Below are 14,676 nucleotides of genomic sequence, written 5' to 3'. Positions count from 1 at the left end.
CTTAAAGTGTAAGAAGATTGGAAGAGTAGGAAGGAGTCAGGTTATGAAGGGATTTTTTAATAGTATTTTATTTTTTCCAATTACATGTAAAGACAATTTTTGACATTCATTTTTTATAATATTTTGAGTTTAAATTTTCTCCCTCTCTCTCTTCCCCCCTCCCAAAGACGGTGAGTAATTTGATATAGGTTATGTATGTGTAGCCATGTAAAACCTATTTATGAAGGTTTGTTGGTTTGTTTTTTGGGGTTTTTTTTGGTGAGGCAATTGGGGTTAAGTGACTTACCCAGAGTCACACAGTTAGTAAGTGTTATATGTCTGAGGCTGGATTTGAACTCAGGTCCTCCTGACTCCAGGGCTGGTGCTTTATCCACTGTGGCACTTAGCTGCCCCTTTGTGAAGGGTTTTTAATGCCAAAAGAGGACATTTCATATGTGATCATGAGGGTAATAGGGAACTTCTGGAGTTTATTGAATAAGAAGGTGATGTGGTCAGATCTGTGCTTTAGGAAAATCACTTGGGTAGCTAAGTGGGGGATAAATTGGGGAGAGAGTTGAGTCAGGGAGACCAACCAGAAGGCCATTGCAGTATTCCCAGCATGAGGTGATGAGCTCATGCACCAGGGTAGCAACCATATGAGCAGAAAGAAGGGGACATAAGGGAGAGGTAGAAGGTGAAGGTAGACATGACAAGACTTGGCACAGGCTGGATATGTGGGGTGAATATTGTAAACTCCTGGGCTTTTCTGAGCAATTGAGTTCAGGGTGAATGAGGAGTGTGGATATTAGGAAGGTGGAGATAGAAAGGAATAAGGGAAGCCTGAATCTGGCCGGTATGAGGGAGGGAATAAAAATGCCAGGATTGTGCCAGCAGGGGGCTCTGCTTTCCACAGGGATCTGACTTTGTTAGTGTGGGCAGAAGTTATTGCTACCCCTAAGATTTCTGTGGTGTTTTCAGAATTACAAAGTACTTCTCTAAAAACTCTAGGTAGATAGCACAAGTATTATCTGCACAGATGAGAAAACTAAGTCTAAGAGAAATGAAATGACTTGTTCGTAATCATACAACCAATATTTGTTGGAGCTGGGAATTCCCAGCTGGGAATTAAGTCCCCGCCTCTTTCTTCCTCCAACAACACTACATGTCTGTATGAATATAGGTATGCTGTATGAATAAGCACACATATACACATGCATTGCCTGTATGACTGCATGTGCATAAACATCTATCTGGCTGAATAGATTGAGAGATTTACTTATTAAGTGATTAATATATGCCAAGTTCTGAGATAAGAGCTGGGGATAAGTACAAGCAATACCTGCCTTCAAGGAGCTTACATTTCAAATGGAGCAAGATAACACGTAAAGTGAGGGTGAGAAGGGCAGAAGGAGTGGTATGGAGGCCTGGTTCTTGGTAAGTTTAAGGGAAGCTCACCAATCAGACCTGGAGTTCAGTCTAGAGTGGAGCCAGTGAAAGATGGGGATGATGACTGGATTTTAGGCATCATGGTGAGGGGCTCAGTTGGTTAGAATTTCATCCTAGTGGAACTAGTGTCCTATGTTTAACCTATGTGTGGACCAATTACTTCTGTGTTGCTCAGTGGCCATAGGCTTCATCCATCACAGCATGCTCCCTCTCTCCCCTGGCCCCTCTCCACCCCACTCACTACAATCTACCTCTCAAATGTGTACCTTGGACCCCAGAGTCACAAACACAAAGTTCATATCACTTCGTTATGCATTCATTCATTCATTCATTCATTCAATACTTATTTTTAAAATAGATTTTTACTTTTATCTTTCCTATTTTTCCCTCTGTATCCTTTACCCTCTCCCTATCTCAGAGAATCATCCCTAATAACAAAGAATGTTTAGAGAAAAAAAAAAAGGAAAAAGAAGAGAAAAAAATCATCAACACTGATACATAATACATTTTAAAAACCTGACATTATATTCGATGCTCCAAATCCATGGGCTTTCCCCTCCCTGCCGCCGCCCCCCCCCCCCAAGCCATGGAGGGAAGTGTCTTCTTGTATTTCTTCTTTGGGGCTAAGCTCATTTTTAATCGTCTCTTGGTGGTAATTCTTGTTGCATTGCTGTAGTTCTTGTCCATGTTGTTTTCTTGACCCTGCTTACTTCACTTTGTTATCAGTTCATGTATATCTTTCTTATAATAGTTACTGTAACAGTGTTACTCTTGCAAGGCTTAGAAAGTGTCCTAGGTACCTGTCACATCTCTCTTGTCATGACTTGGAGCTTCCTAAGACTGGGACATTGTAAATACCCCCTTTTTTGTTCCTCTGTCTGTACTCCCAGTCCCTCAGCTTTCTTTCCTTCGTAGCTTCACTACTATCCCTTTGCGCTCCCCTTTGTCTCTGTCCCTTCTTAAGAATACACGAGACAACAACTGTATTTGGGCACACCCAGCTCAATCACAGGTGGGCGCTTACTGGGGAGGAGTGATGGAGGGAAGGTTCTGGTGGAAGTATTTTTAGGTAGTAAATGACTTGATGCCCTGAGCTCCTCCAATCCACCAACAAGCATTTATCAAGTGCCTACTATATACCAAATATAATGCTAGGCACTGGGTAATACAAAGAGAAAATGGAACAATTTCTGCCCTCTAAGGTCTTAATTATATCATTGTTGTTCAGTCATTTCAGTCATATCTGATTCTTTGTGACCCCATTTGGGGTTTTCTTGGCAAAGATACCAGAGTGACTTGCCCTTTCCTTTTCTAGCACATTTTGACAGATGAGGAAACTCAGGTAAACAGTTAAGTGACTTCCCCAGGATCACACAGGGAGTAAGCATCTGAGGCCAGATTTGAAATCAGGAAGATGAATCTTCCTGACTCCAGGGCTGGCATTCTATCCACTGTGCCACCTAGCTAGCCATTTTAATTCTATCAGGGGACAAAATATATACATATATACATATGTTACATACATAATATATACATATATAAGTCTATAAAGATAACTACAAAGCAATAAGAGAGACACTAGTATCTGGGGTATTAGAAAAGGCTTTCTGTAGAAAGTGGCACTTAAGCTGAGTTTTAAAGGAAAATAGAGTATCTAAGAAGGCAAAAGTAAGGAAAGGGTGAATTCTGGGCAAGGGGGATGGCCAGTGAAGGGCATGGAGATGAGAAATGGAGTGGTATGTGTAAGGAACTGTAAGAAGGCCAGTGTGGGGGCAGCTAGGTGGCACAGTGGATAGAATGCCAGCCCTGGAGTCAGGAAGATTCATCTTCCTGATTTCAAATCTGGCCTCAGATGCTTACTCCCTGTGTGATCCTGGGGAAGTCACTTAACTGTTTACCTGAGTTTCCTCATCTGTCAAAATGTGCAAAAGGAAAGGGCAAGTCACTCTGGTATCTTTGCCAAGAAAACCCCAAATGGGGTCACAAAGAATCAGATATGACTGAAATGACTGAACAACAATGATATAATTAAGTTTATTGAGTAGGGGAATGATATAGTCAGGTTTATACTTTAGGAAAATCGCTTTAGTAGCTATGATGTAGGTGGATTGAAGTGGGGTGAAAGAGGGGCAGGAAGACCCAATTAGGAGGAGGCTGTTGGGATAGATCAGGAGAAAACCGACTGGGACCCACAGAAGTGTGGTGGCTGTGTGAGTGAAGAGATATGATAAATGATGTGGAGAAAGAAATGATAAGATTTGGCAATTGATTGACTATGGGGTAAGGGAAAGGATATTCAAAGGCAGGAGATCTAGACCCCATCTTTGGGGAACTCCTGTTCAAACAAAGCAGCCAGGTCATGTGCCCAGAAGACAGAAGGAGGAAAAATAAACAAGGGCAGTATTTATTTATTTATTTAATTATTTTTTGGCAATTGGGGTTAAGTGACTTGCCCAGGGTCACACAGCTAGTAAGTGTCAAGTGTTTGGTCTGAGGCTGGATTTGAACTCAGGTCCTCCTGACTTCACGGTCGGTGCTCTATCCACTGTGCCATCTAGCTGGCCCCCAGCAGTATTTATGTAATAGAAAGGAATGGACTGTGGATGAGAAGATGGGTTTGTGTCCAATTTCTGCTACTTGTTGCCTTTGGGGTCATTTATTTCCCTTATTGGGCCTCAATTTCCTTCTCTGTACATGAGGGACTTGGGCTGCATCCATCATCTCTAAGGCCCTATCCAGCTCTGACAGCACATGTTATAAACAACCATGGAATGGGGAGAAGCTTGCAGATATTGGTGCTTCCAGGGGGGAGGAGAAGGGGGAGGAGGAAGAAGAGGAAAGGGAGGGGAGGGGAGGAGGGAGGGGAGGAGAAGGAGGAGGAGGAGGAAGAGGAGGAAGAGATGAAAGGGAAAAGGTGAAGGGTGGAGCTAATTTGGGAAAGTTTCCTGGTAAAGGGGGAGGGGATTTGAAGCAAGTCTTCCCTTCCCCCTTCCTCAGATGACCAAGAAAATGCCTTTATGTTTATTTTGTGGTAAGACTCAAGACTCACCCTTTCTGAAACTGCTTATTTCCCGCAGGCTGTGGGCTCCATGGTCATCTAGGCCTGTGGGGAGAGGCTGATCATTTCCCTTCCCCTTCCTTCTGTCTTCCCTCCCCTCTCTTGACTTCTCCTCCTCTCCCCAAGTGCCCTCCCACTTACCAGCCTCATTGGGGAATTCAAACTGCTGTGGCAGGGGTAGGGGTAGGGATAGGGATGGGGCCAACCTGGAGCCTTTGCTATCCTCTTCTCTTTATCCTGGGAACCTCAGATGGACAAAACCTATAGTGTCCTATGGGAGAAGCCTGGCGTTACTTGTCCAGAGCCCCTTCTACTATAACCCCAGTGAATTAACTCAGTGATTATTGAGGCTTCCTCTCCCACACTCTCCCAGATTCTGTGGGTAGGGAGACAACTCAGTGGCACTGAAAGTGTGTCATTGTGTCTGAGTGTAAGATCATCTGTGTGTATCTAAGTGTATCTGTGTGTATGCATATACCAGTCCATTTATGCACCTTTTGCTCAGTACCTGTGTGTCTGAATGTCTCAATGTCCTTGCAATATACAATAGAAATAACTTTTACATCATTTGTTGTTTTGGGTTATCTGTGCAATTTTTTACTCTCTGATTCCTTCCCATCTTTGCTGGAATAATTAAAATATGCCTGTAGTTTGCAAGTTTCCATCACCTCCACCCTCACCCCCCCCCCCCATACCCCACCTTCCTAGTCCCATTGCCCAGGAGCTCTGGGGGAGAACTCTCCTCTTTCATATACACGCATCTCTGTCCTACTATCCAACTAGGGTTAGAGAATGAGAGTATATTTTTAAGGCAATCAGGGTTAAGTGATTCACCCAGGTTCACACAGCTAGTAAGTATTAAGTCTGAAGTCACATTTGCACTCAGGACCTCCTGACTCCAGGGCCAATGCACTATCCACTGAGCCACTTAGCTGCCATGACAGTGTATTATATTACATTTCATTTTTACTGGCTCTCTGTCCTGCTTGGAATGCTCTCCCTCCTCATCTCTACCTCTTGGCTTCCTTCAAGTCTCAGCTAAAGTCCTGCTTTCTACAAGAAACCTTTCCCAGTTTTCCTTAATCTTAATGCCCTCCCTCTGAGATTATTGCCACTTTATTCTGTCTGTATCTTGGTGGTACAAAGTTGTTTGCATATTGTCCCCCCAATTAGACCTCGAGCTCCTTGAGGACAAGATCTGCTTCTGCCTCTCCGTGTCTCTCACCAGTGCTTAGCTGAGCACTGTGCCTGGCACATAGGAGGCCTTTATAAATGCTAGTTGATTTATTGATTGATGGTGATTGATGTAGTATGTGCTCAGTAAGTGTTTGTTGAAAGAATGAATGATTGAATGAGTGAGCAAATGAATGAATGAATGAATAGGGGCAGAAGGGAACTATATAAGAGCTGAAGATTCATAAGCCGCCTGTGGGGATGCCTGGTTGGTGGCTGGTAGTCAAGTCCCTGATCATGAGAGTTGTATGAGAAGATTAGAAGTTAAGATGAAAATCGAACCCTGGTGTTACCCCAGGAACTTAGAAAGAGAATCATTTGGAGTGCTGCATATGTGGGAAGAGTGATCCTATAATGCAAACCAGAGGGAGACTGAAGTCCCAAAGGAGGACTCAGGGACCTGGAGAGGCCACCTTGTTTATCTCCCTGCCTCTGGGCTCCTTTGCTCTCTGTGACTTGGGAAGGAGATGGAGTGGGGGTGGAGAGAGGGTTGCAGAGAGCAGACAGTCTTGCTTGGCTGGCTCAGTGGCTTGGCTTGTTGGGGCACGTCAAGCAGGGGAGCCATGGGACAGGCAGTGCTGGGAACCAGGCATCCATTGTGGGGTAAAAGGGCGGGGAATGGACCGAGGGGGTGGTTGTCCTTGAAAGAGGGAACTGGGGCAGGGGTTCATAGGCATGGGGATGGAACATGTATGGAATTTGTTTGGTATCACATTTTGTGCATGCCTGCTGAGTGCGCAATTGGTTTGGTTTATGGGGCTGGGTGTGATTTGGAGCGTGTGTGTGTGTGTGCTCGAGCACTGGACCCCTGCTAGTCCAGTATACTGAGCCCTTGTGATACTCTATAACTGTCAGAGTGTGTTTAATGTTGTGACTGTCTGTGTGTGTGTGTGTGTGTGTTTGTGTGTGTGTGTGTGTGTGTGTGTGTGTGTCTGTCTGTCTTTTTTTGCATATTTAGTTATTCAGGATTATTTGGTCTTTGGACCAAACACTTAAGGTGTTTAATGGAGATATATAACCCACCCCCAACCCACACTGAGCTTGCATTTCTGGGAAGGGAAGGGGATCAGATTGAAGGAAGGAAAAATGGTGATTCCTGATCCTTGGGGGCCCTTCACTCTTACTTCCTGTTCCCTCCCATCCCTCAGCCACCATCAACATTCCCAACCCCCTTTTTTTTCTCACTGTCTATCTCTTGACCTTTGGGCTAGAAGGAAGGTCTCCTCCTTCTTCCAAGGTCATCTCCTCCATTCTCCAATCTCTGGGCAAGACTTCCTCTCTCTCCTTTTCCTACCCCCCACCGGCTCAGCCCAAAGGAATGTCAAAGTGGTTCTTCTATTGGCTCTGGAGTCTTTGCCCCAACCAAACCATGTGCTCCACACAAGATACAGGACCATTCAACCCTTGCTCCCAGGTCTTTCTGATTTTAGAAAGGTAAAGAATTTGTTACATCTGAGAGTGGAGCCCAGGTTCACCTCTACACCAAGGTTCTAAAAGATAAAAATCACATGGGACAGGGGAAAGAAATCCTAGATTGAAAGTCAGGAGGCTCAAATGAGAGGCAATGAGGGGCAATGGACAGAGTTAGATTTAGAGCCAAAAAGACCTGAGTTCAAACTCCACATCTGATATTTCCTAGGTGTGTGATCCTGGATAAGTCACCACCTGTATAAGCCTCAATTTCCTCAATGGGGATAATCAAACCTTTAATACCCACCCTACCAGATTGTTGTGGGGTTTAAATGATATACTGTATGTAATGTGCTTTGTAAGCTGTAAAATGCTACATAAAGTCAGCTGAGATTATTAGGGACAGGGGCTGAAACTTTTATTTCACTGGTATAAGGAACTTCCCGGTACGTAAATTATTATTGCAAATCAGAAACTTCTCTGAAAGTTAAAGCGCTGCCTAGGGCAATAAGAGCGTAAGCGACTCATGCAGGGTCATATCACCTGATTGGGTCAGAGGGAGGACTTGAACCCAGATCTGCCTGCCCCCTCCAAGATCAGCTCTCTACCCACAATGCCATGATGCTTCTCTATCATTAATATTATTATGCTGACTAGACTTGTTATTTTACTAGGGATAAGGAGCTCTCAGAGAAGAATTGAGATAAAGGTACAAGGGAAGACTAGCACCTTTTCCGAAATTTATAGCCTCGGGAGCAGCTAAATGTCGAAGTGGATAGAGCACTGGCCCTGGAGTCAAGAGGACCTGAGTTCAAATCTGGCCTCAGGCACTTACTATGTGACCCTGGGCAAGGCATTTAATCCCTATTGCCTCCCCCTCACCCCAGAAATTTATAATCTTGGAGAATTGTTGTTGTTGTTCGACCTTTATTTTAAAAGAGGACTAATGCCACATAAGCCACAGATCAGAGTTGGGTAAATGTGGACAACAAAGGTGGGATAAGCAGCCCTGAAAATAGGCAAGCCCTCACACCAAAGGTGATAGACCTCCCTGAGCACCCTATACTCTTGGAGAATAAATGAGATAAGGAAATGGTTACTGAATATCCAGAAAAGAAAGGTGATCACAGAGAGCCAGAATGGCTTCAAGAACAGGTCATGCCAGACTCAATGGATTTCCATGTCTGATGAAGCTGGTCGATCACAGGAATGCTGAAGGTGGTAGAAGATACTTAGATTTTAGAAAAGCACTTGATAAAGTTACTCATGTTATCCTTTCAGGAAATAAGAAATGGAGAGATGTGGCTAGACAGGACTGGTCACATCCTCAAAATAGTCACTGATAGTTTTAATGTTAGTTCATAGGTCTCCAGTTGAGTTTCCCAGAGATCGTTGTTTTGCCCCATGTTATTTAACATTTTTATCAATGACATGGGAAAAGGAATAGACAGCATACTTCTGATTTTCAGATGACACCACGATAGAATGGCTAGCTCGGTGGGGAACAATAAGGAATTTGAAAAGACCTTGAATAAGTAGAACATTGGGTCAAATGGAATAAGATTAAATCTGGTAGGGGTAAATGTAAAGTCTTACTCTTGGGTTTAAAAAATCAACTTCATAAATACAAGAAGGGGCAGATGTGACTAGATAGCAGCTGGTCTGAAAAAGATCTAGGGGTTTTAGTGGACTGCACACTAGGTATGAATCAACCATGTGATATGGCAGCTGAAAAAATTAATGTAATTAATTTTAAGGCTACATGAAAGGAAGTTGTGTCCCCAGTTATGGGGATAATAGCACTGCTATACTATGCCTTGATCTGGACCACATTTTGAGAAGGACATTGATAAGCCAGAGAGCATGCTGAGGCAACTAGACCTTGAAATCATATCATAAACAAAGCCCGGTATAAAAAACAAACAAAAAGAAAAAGGAGGGACAGCTAGGTGGCATAGTGGACAGAGCACCAGCCCTGAGATCAGGAGGATCTGAGTTCAAATTAGGATTCAGTCACTTATCAGCTGTGTAACCCTGGGCAAGTCACTTAACCCCAATTGCCTACAAAAACAAAAACAAGCCACAATGCCCAGGTTTTACGGAGGTGATAGTCCCACTCTGCTTTGACATTCAGATCACATTTTGAGTGTCATGTTCAGTTGTGGGTGCAACACTTTAGAAAAGTTTGCTAATGAGCTAAAGGAATGTTATCATGATGGTGGGAGGACTAGAGATTATGTCCTATAAGGATAGCTGCAGGAACTGGGGATATTTCACCTGGAAACGAGAAAATTTGGGGGAGAGAGAGAACGTGATAGCTGCCTGTCATGTGGAAGAGAAAAAAAAAATTGTTGTGCTCAGCCAGAGAGAAAGGAAGTGGGAGCAATGGGTGGAAAGTGCAAAGTTATAAATTTAGACTTGATGTAAGGAAAAATCTATATTGATATCTAAAAATGGAATGGGCTTTCTGAGATGATAGAGGGGGTAACTAGAGGTCTGAAAACAATGGAGTGTCAGATTTTGAAGATGACATTATATTATTGTAAAGAGAGCAGTTGCAGCAAGAGGCGCTGGTGTTAGACTGCAGAAAAGACTAGCTCAGTACCAGCTCTAAGGAAAGGTGGGTCAGAATGAGAGGCATGGAAGTGTAATATATTTTCTCATCCCTTCCTCCCCAGGAGCAGTTCCCCTAATTCATCCCTAGGAGATTAGGTTGGATTGCCTGAGGGGTGGAGAAAGTTGGGGAGGTGGTCAAATAGGAGGGGTGCCAGAAAGTCTGCTGGGTCATTCTTGGTTTTGGGGGGAGGACTTGAGAGAGGTGGTTGGGTGGGGGGAGGTGGGGCGCCTGTGGCAGGAAGCCTCAGAATAGAATCTCAGTAACGCCTGGTATTTTGAAGCGCTTGGCCCCCCTTCCCCCACCTCCCTCCTTTGCCCACCCCACATTCCTTTCCCAGAGGAAATGCTGAGGCTTGAGGGAGAGGGACAAGAGGCACCAGAGACCCCTCCCCTTTCTTCCAGATGGTGAGCCTCAGTGGCCCCTCTGAGCAAGTCTTTCTTAGAGGCAGATGGGAAGAATGGGATGGAACAGGGGTGGAGGAAGTTGGTCTGCTACAACCTCACCCCTCACTTCTGACAGCTCAGGGGAACTGGCTGAGCATCACATATGGCTGTTACATTCTCAGGACCTCTCAGCTTGGGATAGAATGAGAACACCAACACTTTCCTTTCTATTCCCCCCATCCTCCCAAGCTCTTACTGTGTCCCTGGCACATAGTAAGTGCTTAATAAATGCTTGTTTCCTTCCTTCCTTCCTCCCTTTGCCTTTTCAGTACAGGGAATAGGAAAACCAAAGTTTAAATGGATGGTAAATTCATAGGATGGTACATTTATTCTCAGTATTCCTGGAGGGCAGGGCAGAGGAAGACTGGATGGGTTGGCTGAAGGAGAGATAGAAGTGGTGGGGGGGGGGGGGGGAGTAGGGGTTGTGTGTGTGTGTGTGTGTGTGTGTGCGTGCGTGTGTGTGTACTAAGAGAAGAAGCAAGTGGATGAATCCTTTGCCTCTTAATATTACAAGTTTGAAACAGAAAGTGTTCTTTTCATAGACAGTAGGTGAAGGGGCCAGTGTGAGTGGAGGTGGGGAAAGGACAAGATGGTCCCTTCTTCTGGAATCAGAGGGTCTGGCCTGCCTAGAGAGTAGCCTTGGAAGGATCTAAGGCAGGGAAGGGGAGAGGGACCCCCAACCCTGAAATTCTTAGAGGAGCTAGACTCCTCCCCATTGCTGAACTGTTCCTTCTGTGTCCTGAATCCCTCCTGACTCAGCCCCTGTGGCTGCCTCACTCTTCCCGTCCTGGCTTCCGCCCCCCGGGGGTGGGGGTGGGGGTGACTCCTGCACAGGGGGCCCAGCTCAGCCTGCAAACAGGAAACAGGAGAACAAAACAACTCCCGGCCCAGGCCAGCCCAGGCCTCCCCCACATTCCTCATCCTAACCCTTCCTCCCCTCTTCCCTCTCTTCCTTCTTTAATCTCTACCTCTTCCTATTCTTTCCACTCTCTTTACTTCAGTCTCCCCCACCTTCTGTCCCTTAGTGTCCCCCATTTTTTCTCCCTTCAATTTCTTTCCTCTCTGTATGTCTTCAGTCTTCCCTACCTTCTGTTCCTCAGTTCCCTCATCCTGTTTTAGTCTTTCCCACTCTAGCCCCTCTGTCTTTACCACACTCAATCTCCTACAACTCTCTGTCCCTCCCCCTGTTTACCTCACTCTATCTTAAGGCTTTTCACAACCATCTGACTTCTAGTCTCTACCTCTCTCCATTCCCTCAGTCTCCCCTCTCTACCTTCAGTTTCTCTCAACCTCTGGCCTTTGGTCTAAATCTCTCTCTGTCCTTCAGGCTCTCCACACTCTGTCCATTAGTCTCCCTCATTCTCTCTTCCCACAGTTTCACCCCTCTTTGGCACCCCAGTTGCTCCCATTTCTCTCTTTCAGTGCCCCCCTCACTCTATCCCTTAGTCTCCTATCTTCTCCCTACCCCTCATCCTTCAGTCTCAGCTTTTCTCCTTTGCTGTGTTTGGACTCCCCAATTGGGGGAATTGACTTAGAGTGATAATAACAAGGGAATCGGGCTATGATAGCACTTGGGAGGCACCGGGCTTGGATGATGATTAGGGTCAGAGGCAGCCTTGGTCAGGGGGTGATAGATGGAGAACTCACTCTGCATTAGACAGCTCAGCGGTTGTTCCAAATGAAAACTTTCCCATCCTTCAGGATTCTTCTCTAGTTTATGTTCTCCAATCTGGAAGCCCAAATTGGATTGAGTAGCTGGTCTGTGCTGTGGAGATGCCTATCTCTCATCATTCGTCAAAAGCCTGCTCTCCCTTAGAAAGACCTATCTCAGATCTCTTTGTAGAAGGGAGAGGGGGTCTGGAAAAAGAGGATGGGAGCAAGAAATGGTGCCAACCCTGGGCCCAGACCCCTGCTCCAACCCACAAGCATACTCATACATGACAGGTCTAGGGAGGAGAGTTGTTTCTGGGGGCATCTATCCCAATGGTAATTGACAAGAAGACCTCTCCCCCAACTGAAACTATCTCATTAATATTAACATTAAGGGTATGAGATACACTAGCTTCAGTTTTCCCCTAAACTCACATTTATGATGAGATATGGGGAGCATTCAGACAGCTGGCATTGTGGGAGGGGTGGGGTGTTGCCTGCCTGTCACCCTGCCACCTCTGGGAGCTGGGTGGGGTCTTTGATTTGGTTCCTTCAGATAGATAGCACTGGTATGTGTGTGTGTGTGTGTGTGTGTGTGTGTGTGTGTGTGTGCATGCAATATTTACAACTCTTCTTTGGGAACTATAGTTCCATTCTTCCAGATCATGCTAGGGGTGGGGGAAATGGAGGGGTGGAGGAAGAGGACTGTGTCCCTCTCTGTTTAATGAGGAGTAATATTGTGATATGTCTCTATAGTGTGCCATGTCTCTAGTATGTGCCTTGGAGAAAGATCTGTGGTGTGGTGTGTATATGTGTGCAGGTTATGTGTAGTGTGTGTGTGTGTGTGTGTGTGTTGTACACATTGGAGAGCTGCAATTGATAAGATTCCTGGTCTGTGCATCTTTGTGTGCATTGTATACATTTGTGCAGCAAATCAGTATGTGTGAAGTGTGTGTATTTATACAGCTCAAGTGTCTGTGGGCAGTATAGATTTGAACAGTATGTACTTGTGTGCACGTGTAACTGTGTGCACATAGTGCATAGACCAGTAGTTTTGCAGTGTGTATGTGTGTGTGTGTGTGTGTGTGTGTGTGTGTGATATGTGCATTCGAGCGGCTCGGAGCTCCCTGGGCGGAGGGAGGGGAGGAGGGGAGGAGGGTGGCCTGTGTGGCCGTAGGCTGGCTGGGGGCCGGCCCTGGGCTGGGGGAGGCGTTTGCTCCATTGCCTGACTTGCTGGCGTGTCCAGGCTTGGGAGCTTTCAGCTGCGAGAGGCTCAGGAGGTGACGGCGCTGCTCCCGGGTCCCCCCTCTGCTCTCCGGCCCCTAGACCCCGGGACCCTCCAGCTGGCTCAGCACGGCTCAGCCTGGCTCAGGAGGGCGGGGGCCAGGGAGGGGGCCCCCTCGGGCTCGCCTCCCAGAGGGAGCGGGCCGGGGCGAGGAGCAGGAGCGGAGCAGCCCCAGCCCCAAAGGAGAGGAGAAGAGAGAGGTTGTTCCCGCTCCAGGGCATGCCGAGCCCCTCCCTCCTCCGCGCGTCCGGCTCCGGAAACCTGGGCCCTCGTCTCTGACGGCTCCCGGGGCCCCTCGTGCCCCGCACCCGCCCCGCGCTCTCGGGCCATGTCGCTAGTGGGTCGGGCGGTGTGGAGAGTGGAGCGGGCCGGGGGCGGGGGCTGGCGCTGGGAGAGGGCAATTGGAGTGGACTGCAGCTCCCCCGAGCCGCGCTGCCTCTGGCTTCCGAGTCTCCGCCACGAAGACCGGCGGCTGTCGGGGCCCCACCGTCGAGGGACAGCGACTAGGGGCAGGGTGAGACATGCGACCGACTCTGATGGGATGGGGGCGCCTAGCACTGACGGGGCTAATGCCCAGAGACTAGGTGGATTGCTCCTGAAAACAGCACTGATGTTTTGAAGGGTAGAGCTGGAGGCAGGAGAATGGCTGGCACTTCTTGGGTCTGGGAGGCTTTCTCTCTCTAGAGAAGAGAGCTGTGCCATCTCCATGCCAAATGCAGTCCCCCAATCAAACGGGTCTCAAGATACATAGGAAAAGGGTGAAGGGGAGAAGCTTAGGGTTTGTGGAGTCTCTCAGGGTCTTAGGTGGCTAGCTAGTCAGCTTCCAGAAACCCAGTTCCTCATTGACCCTTAAGTTTTTCACACCTACTAGTAATTCCACGATATAACTGGGCATTGCTACCCTCCAGCCCTAAAGTTGTCTTGAATGAAAGAAGGAGGAACATATTTGGAGGGACATGCTCAAACAGGGCATCAGGGAAACTGAGCAGGGTGAAGGATGGGTTGGTAGGAGCTTCCCTGCTTGGCACTCTGTTGGTGAAGGTGCAGATAGGTTCTTTGATTGGCAGCAGCAAAGTGCTGAGGTGGCAAAATGGCCCATCAGTGGGCAGTGACCTCAGGGCAAGGGACTGAGAGGGGTTGGGGGGTAGTATTTCCAATGTTTGGGATAGACCAGGCTGGTAGGGCATGAGTCACAGTGGGCACATTGCCCAGCATGAACTCTGTGCTCTCTGCAATGACCTCTTTATTCTCCTGTGTGCCAACTGGGGGGAAGGGAGAGCTAGGATTCCTGAGTTCGGTTCCCTGGCATTGCCACCCACCACGTGCGCAGCTGCTTCACTTGTCAAAATTTTGGCCAACTGAATGACCCTAGAATTCTTCCCCTGTAATTTCCCATATCTAGATCTTAATTTCTTCTGGTGCATGCGAATGTGGGTGCTTACGAGGCTGTTGCCCTAATGGGGATGGGGTATGTGTGATAGAATGTCTTTATTTACAATGTCTATTGTAGGTGAGGCAAGAAGATATGGCCAAAATGACTGCCCCAAAAAAAGTT

General features: G+C 46.8%; 1 protein-coding gene across 3 annotated transcripts in view; it reads left to right on the top strand.

Annotated features, from left to right (window-relative positions):
- The window catches only part of ARHGAP23 (Rho GTPase activating protein 23), a 121,359-nt gene that overhangs the window by 34,231 nt on the left and 72,452 nt on the right, over window positions 1–14,676 (top strand). The window contains exon 1 of one of the 3 annotated variants that reach the window (XM_027872993.1): window positions 13,492–13,635. The exons of the other annotated variants lie outside the window; for them this stretch is intronic. The gene's annotated coding sequence lies outside the window, so the exon portion shown is untranslated. Of the gene's footprint in view, window positions 1–13,491; window positions 13,636–14,676 lie in introns of those variants that run through there. 3 annotated transcript variants of the gene reach the window in all.

This window comes from Vombatus ursinus, unplaced genomic scaffold (assembly GCF_900497805.2).
Source record: "Vombatus ursinus unplaced genomic scaffold, bare-nosed wombat genome assembly UNPS02014801.1, whole genome shotgun sequence".
Taxonomy (NCBI): Eukaryota; Metazoa; Chordata; class Mammalia; order Diprotodontia; family Vombatidae; genus Vombatus; species Vombatus ursinus.
This window is presented reverse-complemented; position numbering and strand designations above follow the sequence as displayed.